The sequence below is a fragment of the Amphiura filiformis genome, unplaced genomic scaffold, assembly GCF_039555335.1.
Source record: "Amphiura filiformis unplaced genomic scaffold, Afil_fr2py scaffold_68, whole genome shotgun sequence".
Classification (NCBI taxonomy): domain Eukaryota; kingdom Metazoa; phylum Echinodermata; class Ophiuroidea; order Amphilepidida; family Amphiuridae; genus Amphiura; species Amphiura filiformis.
This window is the reverse complement of record NW_027305532.1, coordinates 214,585-222,444: the sequence shown is the minus strand read 5'-3', so window position 1 is coordinate 222,444 and position 7,860 is coordinate 214,585.

The window sequence follows — 7,860 nt, the reverse complement described above, 5'->3', positions numbered from 1 at the left end:
AAGTGCCATATTCTTCAAATCAATTAATTTAAAGAATAGTGCACTTTATTTGTTACTGAGGTAAGTAATACTTTTCTTAATTTTAGGTAAGTCCTGATAGTTAAGTAAAAGATGACAGAGAACATGAGCAAAAATACAAATAATAATGTCCTGATAGTGGCCTACTTGGTGTAGTTGAAAAAGATGTGATCTCTTAACCCTTCTCCTAGCTCCCAGTACATTGTCGGACTGTAACCAATGCTCGGTAACTATGGTAACGATGGCTAGTTAAAAGTTAAAAGTTAATTTATTATGTCACAGAGTGGCAACTGTGTTCCAATATCTGTGGTTCAAGTGAAGTTCAGATTTTTACATTTCTGCATAGGCCTACCTGGTAGCTGAAAAGGAACATGAAAACAAATATAAGGGAGCATGTCCCACCATGCAAAATTAATTAATAATTTAATCCAAAATAAAATTAAGAAAAACATAAGGGACGAAATAAATCAAAAGCAAGACCTTATCTTGTCAAGCATGATACGAGGAACATGAAAAAAATAAGGGAGATTTCTCCTACTACAAAATTAATTATTTAATTAAGAACAAAATAAAGAAAAACATAAGGGACGAAATAAATAAAACGCAAGACATTATCTTGTCAAGCATGATATGAAGAACATAGAAAATAGAAGGAAACACGCCCACTACAAAATTAATTATTTAATTGTTTAATTTAAAATAAAATAAAGAAAAACACAAGGGGCGAAATAAATAAAAAGCAAGACCTTATTTTGTCAAGCATGATATATACGAGGAACACGAAAAAAAATATACATGTATAAGGGAACATTTCCCCCACTACAAAATGAATGAATTAATTGATTAAAAATAAAATAAAGAAAAACATAAGGGGCGAAATAAATTAAAAGCAAGACCTTATCTTGTCAAGCATGATACGAGGAACATGAAAAATAATATAATGGAGCAGAACCCCTCTAAAAATTAATTAATTAATCATTTAATTAAAAATAAAATAACGAAAAAACACAAGGGGCGAAATAAATACAAAGCAAGACCTTATCTTGTCAAGCATGATACGAGGAACATGAATACATATAAGGGACCATGTCCCCCAATACAAAATTAATAAATAATTTAATTCAAAATACAATTAAGAAAAACATAAGGGGCGAAATAAATAAAAAGCAAGACCATATCTTGTCACGTATAAGGGAACATTTCCCCCACTACAAAATTCATTCATTCATTCATTCATTCATTCATTCATTCATTCATTCATTCATTCATTCATTCATTCATTCATTCATTCATTCATTCATTCATTCATTAACAATAAAACAAAGAAAAAGATAAGGGGCGAAATAAATAAAAAGCAAGACCTTATCTTGTCAAGCATGATACGAGTAACATGAAAAAAATATAATAGAGCAGAACCCCACTACAAAATTAATTACTTTATCATTTAATTAAAAAATAAAATAATGAAAAACACAAGGGCCGAAATAAATATAAAAAAAAAGACCTTATCTTGTCAATCATGATAAGCGGAACATGAAAAAACAAAAACAAAAAAAACCAAGTGAGATTTCTCATACTACAAAATTAATTATTTAATTAAGAATAAAATAAAGAAAAACATAAGGGGCCAAATAAATAAAACGCAAAACATTATCTTGTCAAGCATGATATGAAGAACATAAAAAATATAAGGGAGCATGCTTCCACTACAAAATTAATTAATCATTTAATTAAAAATAAAATAAAGAAAAACATAAGGGCCGAAATAAATAAAAAGCAAGACCTTATTTTGCCAAGCATGATACGAGGAACTTGAAAAAAAATTGATAAGGGAACATTTCCCCCACTACAAAATGAGTTAATTAATTGATTAAAAATAAAATAAAGAAAAACATAACGAACATGAAAAAAATATAATGGAGCAGAACCCTCTAAAAATTAATTAATTGATCATTTAATTAAAAAATAAAATAAAGGAAAACACAAGGGGCGAAATAAATACAAAGCAAGACCTTATCTTGTCAAGCATGAAACGAAGAACATGAACAAATTAATTATTTAATTAAGAATGAAATAAAGAAAAACATAAGGGGCGAAATAAATAAAAAGCAAGACCTTATCTTGTTAAGTTTGATATGAGGAACATGAAAAAAATATATAGGGGAACATTTCCCCCACTACAAAATTAATTAATTATTTCATTCATTCATTCATTCATTCATTAAAAATAAAATAAAGAAAAACATAAGGGGCGAAATAAAATAAAAAGCAAGAACTTATCTTGTCAAGCATGATACGAGTAACATGTAACATGAGCAGAACCCCACTACAAAAGTAATTACTTAAGGGAAGGGGTATGAACGTTTGGACAGTGTGGGACATAAGAGCACATCAGACATATCGAATTGCATTCTGAATACGAAGAATGTCCTTCTGATATCAAATAATTTATCATTTTTTTGAAATTCGCAATGTAATATACATTTATGACAAATCATTAAAATTGATATTTAACAGTACTCGAAGTAAACTTTATAAATCTGACACCAAAAAAATTATGTCTTTTTGGGAAAAAAAGTCCATATCTTCAATATGAAAGGTCAAAATTTTCAATTGATCGTCGGCTTTTCCTCCCAGCTACATACACTTTAAATTTATAAAATTTACTCAAAAATATGAAAAATATCAAATTTTAATAATTTGTCATAAGAATTGTATTATATCATGAATTTCATAAAATGCAGGTGGTGGCCTCATTGCATTCTCTAAATTCAGTAAATTTTCATCGTCAACCGTGTAATTGAATGGGATTATTTTGAAATTTTAAAACGCTTGAAATATCACAAACAAATAGGCCTATGTTGATAAATAATATAAATACAGGCTAAAACCATTGGGGTTCGATAATGAACCCCACAAAACTAACCGACTATAATGGAAAATGCCATACGGCCGGGCGGTTTCACAAGTTGCCGGCTCGATCATGTCATCCGCCGCCTGATAAAATGAAAATTATTTGATATCAGAAAGACATTCTTCGTATTCAGAATGCAATTCGATAGGTCTGATGTGCTCTCATGTCCCACAAAAAATACTGTCGAAACGCTCAAAACGCTCATTCCAGTCCCCTTAATCATTTAATTAAAAATAAAATAAGAAAAACATAAGGGCGAAACAAATAAAACGCAAAACATTATCTTGTCAAGCATGATATGAAGAACATAAAAAATATAAGAGAGCATGGCCCCACTACAAAATTAATTAATCATTTAATTAAAAATAAAATAAAGAAAAACATAAGGGCCGAAATAAATAAAAAGCAAGACCTTATTTTGCCAAGCATGATACGAGGAACATGAAACAAATATATAAGGGAACATTTCCCCACTACAAAATGAGTTAATTAATTGATTAAAAATAAAATAAAGGAAAACATCAGGGGCGAAATAGACTAAAAGCAAGACCTTATCTTGTCAAGCATGATACGAGGAACACGAAAAAAATATAATGGAGCATAACCCCTCTAACAATTAATTAAATAATCATTTAATTAAAAAATAAAATAAAGAAAAACATCAGGGGGGGGGGAATAAATAAAAAGCAAGACCTTATCTTGTCAAGCATGATACAAGGAACAAGAAAAAAATATAATGGAGCAGAACCCCTCTAAAAATTAATTAATTAATCATTTAATTAAAAAAATAAATAAAGAAAAACATAAGGGGCGAAATAAATTAAAAGCAAGACCTTATCTTGTCAAGCATGATACGAGGAACATGAAAAAAATATAATGGAGCAGAACCCCTCTAAAAATTAATTAATTAATCACTTAATTAAAAATAAAACAAAGGAAAACACAAGGGGCGAAATAAATACAAAGCAAGACCTTATCTTGTCAAGCATGATAAGAAGAACATGAAAAAAAATATGGGAGCATTTCTCCCACTACAAAATTAATAATTTAATTAAAACTAAAATAAAGAAAAACATAAGGGGCGAAATAAATAAAAAGCAAAACATTATCTTGTCAAGCATGATACGAAGAACATAAAAAATATAAGGGAGCATGCACCCGCTACAAAATTAATTATTTTATTGTTTAATTAAAAATAAAATAAAGAAAAACATAAGGGCCGAAATAAATTTAAAAAAATAAGCAAGCCCTATCTTGTCAAGTATGATAAGAGGAACGTGAAAACAATATCAGGGATCATGCCCCCACTACAAAATTAATTATTGAACTAAAAATAAAATAAAGAAAAACATAGGGGGCAAAATAAATAAAAAGCAATACCTTATCGTGTTAAGCATGATACGAGGTATATGAAAACAAATATAAGGGAGAATTAATTAATTAATTAAATAGTTAATTAATTAGTTAATCGACATCATCTCAATACGTCATCTAATAATAATAATCTAATAATAATTTTATACATCATCTAAATGTTTGCAAACACAGTATGGAATATTTCCATTCTTATGTATGGTGCTGTGTTTGAGTGCTGTGTTTGCAAACACAGCATGGAATATTTTCATTCTTGTGTATTATATTATAGTGCTGTGTTTGAGTGCTGTGTTTGCAAACACAGCAATGAATTTTTTCATTCTTATGTATTATATTATAGTGCTGTGTTTGAGTGCTGTGTTTGCAAACACAGCATGAAATTTTTTTATTCTTATGTATTATATTATAGTGCTGTGTTTGAGTGCTGTGTTTGCAAACACAGCATGGAATATTTTCATTCTTATGTATTATATTATACTGCTGTGTTTGAGTGCTGTGTTTGCAAACACAGCACTGAATTTTTTCATTCTTATGTATTATATTATAGTGCTGTGTTTGAGTGCTGTGTTTGCAAACACAGCACGGAATTTTTTCATTCTTATGTATTATATTAAATTGCTGTGTTTGAGTGCTGTGTTTGCAAACACAGCATGAAATATTTTCATTCTTATGTATTATATTATAGTGCTGTGTTTGAGTGCTGTGTTTGCAAACACAGCAAGGAATTTTTTCATTCTTATGTATTATATTAAATTGCTGTGTTTGAGTGCTGTGTTTGCAAACACAGCATGGAATATTTTCATTCTTATGTATTATATTATAGTGCTGTGTTTGAGTGCTGTGTTTGAAAACAAAGCATGAAATTTTTTCATTCTTATGTATTATATTATAATGCTGTGTTTGAGTGCTGTGTTTGCAAACAAAGCACGGAATTTTTTCATTCTTATGTATTATATTATAGTGCTGTGTTTGAGTGCTGTGTTTGCAAACACAGCATGGAATTTTTTCATTCTTATGTACTATATTATAGTGCTGTGTTTGAGTGCTGTGTTTGAAAACAAAGCATGAAATTTTTGATTCTTATGTATTATATTATAGTGCTGTGTTTGAGTGCTGTGTTTGCAAACACAGCATGGAATATTTTGATTCTTATGTATTATATTATAGTGCTGTGTTTGAGTGCTGTGTTTGCAAACACAGCATGGAATATTTTCATTCTTATGTATTATATTATAGTGCTGTGTTTGAGTGCTGTATTTGCAAACACAGCAATGAATTTTTCATTCTTATGTATTATATTATAGTGCTGTGTTTGAGTGCTGTGTTTGCAAACACAGCATGAATTTTTTTATTCTTATGTATTATATTATAGTGCTGTGTTTGAGTGCTGTGTTTGCAAACAAAGCATGGAATTTTTTCATTTTTATGTATTCTATTATAGTGCTGTGTTTGAGTGCTGTGTTTGCAAACAAAGCATGGAATTTTTTCATTCTTATGTATTATATTATAATGCTGTGTTTGAGTGCTGTGTTTGAAAACAAAGCATGGAATATTTTCATTCTTATGTATTATATTATAGTGCTGTGTTTGAGTGTTGTGTTTGCAAACACAGCACTGAATTTTTTCATTCTTATGTATTATATTATAGTGCTGTGTTTGAGTGCTGTGTTTGAAAACAAAGCATGAAATTTTTTCATTCTTATGTATTATATTATAATGCTGTGTTTGAGTGCTGTGTTTGCATACAAAGCACGGAATTTTTCATTCTTATGTATTATATTATAGTGCTGTGTTTGAGTGCTGTGTTTGCAAACACAGCACGGAATTTTTTAATTCTTATGTATTATATTAAATTGCTGTGTTTGAGTGCTGTGTTTGCAAACACAGCTTGGAATATTTTCATTCTTATGTATTATATTATAGTGCTGTGTTTGAGTGCTGTGTTTGAAAACAAAGCATGAAATTTTTCATTCTTATGTATTATATTATAATGCTGTGTTTGAGTGCTGTGTTTGCAAACAAAGCACGGAATTTTTTCATTCTTATGTATTATATTATAGTGCTGTGTTTGAGTGCTGTGTTTGCAAACACAGCATGGAATTTTTTCATTCTTATGTACTATATTATAGTGATGTGTTTGAGTGCTGTGTTTGAAAACAAAGCACGGAATTTTTTGATTCTTATGTATTATATTATAGTGCTGTGTTTGAGTGCTGTGTTTGCAAACACAGCATGGAATATTTTCATTCTTATGTATTATATTATAGTGCTGTGTTTGAGTGCTGTCTTTGCAAACACAGCACTGAATTTTTTTTCATTCTTATGTATTATATTATAGTGCTGTGTTTGAGTGCTGTGTTTGCAAACAAAGCATGGAATTTTTCATTCTTATGTATTATGTTATAGTGCTGTGTTTGAGTGCTGTGTTTGCAAACAAAGCATGACATTTTTTCATTCTTATGTATTATATTATAATGCTGTGTTTGAGTGCTGTGTTTGCAAACAAAGCATGGAATTTTTTCATTCTTATGTATTATATTATAGTGCTGTGTTTGAGTGCTGTGTTTGAAAACAAAGCATGAATTTTTTTCATTCTTATGTATTATATTATAATGCTGTGTTTGAGTGCTGTGTTTGCAAACATAGCACATATTTTTTTCATTCTTATGTATTATATTATAGTGCTGTGTTTGAGTGCTGTGCTTGCAAACACAGCATGGAATATTTTCATTCTTATGTATTATATTATAGTGCTGTGTTTGAGTGCTGTGTTTGCAAACACAGCACGGAATTTTTTCACTCTTATGTATTATATTAAATTGCTGTGTTTGAGTGCTTTGTTTGCAAACACAGCATGGAATATTTTCATTCTTATGTATTATATTATAGTGCTGTGTTTGAGTGCTGTGTTTGCAAACACAGCATGGAATATTTTCATTCCTATGTATTATTATAATGCTGTGTTTTAGTGCTGTGTTTGCAAACACAGCAAAGAATGTTTTAATTCTTATGTATTGTATTATAGTGCTGTGTTTGACTGCAAACACAGCACGAAATTTTGTCATTCTTATGTATTACATTATAGTGCTGTGTATTCTATGATTCTGCTGTGTTTTCGTGCTGTGTTTGGAAACACAGCACTTTTTCCATTCCCTAAATCGTGCAGTGTATCGTGAAAAATACCCCAAAACTCAGTCAGTGGAGCTCCGCCCGTACATGTCAATAGCGTCATTATCGATTGGATTAGTCGACCGTTGCGGACAATTCGATCGCTCATTGGAGCCTATATTATCACGTGGTTATAAATTTACGTTGGACAATCGATTACTATAATGGTTTAGTACTGCATATTTCGGTTTAATCTTCACTAAGCGGGTTTATGGCTGGAAAGGTCACGGTGAATTTGCCGTGGACATAAGTGCACTATGATATAAAATAATTTCTAGATCAATTATTGCATCGTGTTGGATTGTTTATAATATCAAATTTACAGAAAATCACTGTGTGTCAAAAATATTCATGTTGGGCAAATAAGCGGTCATAGTACACCGTAC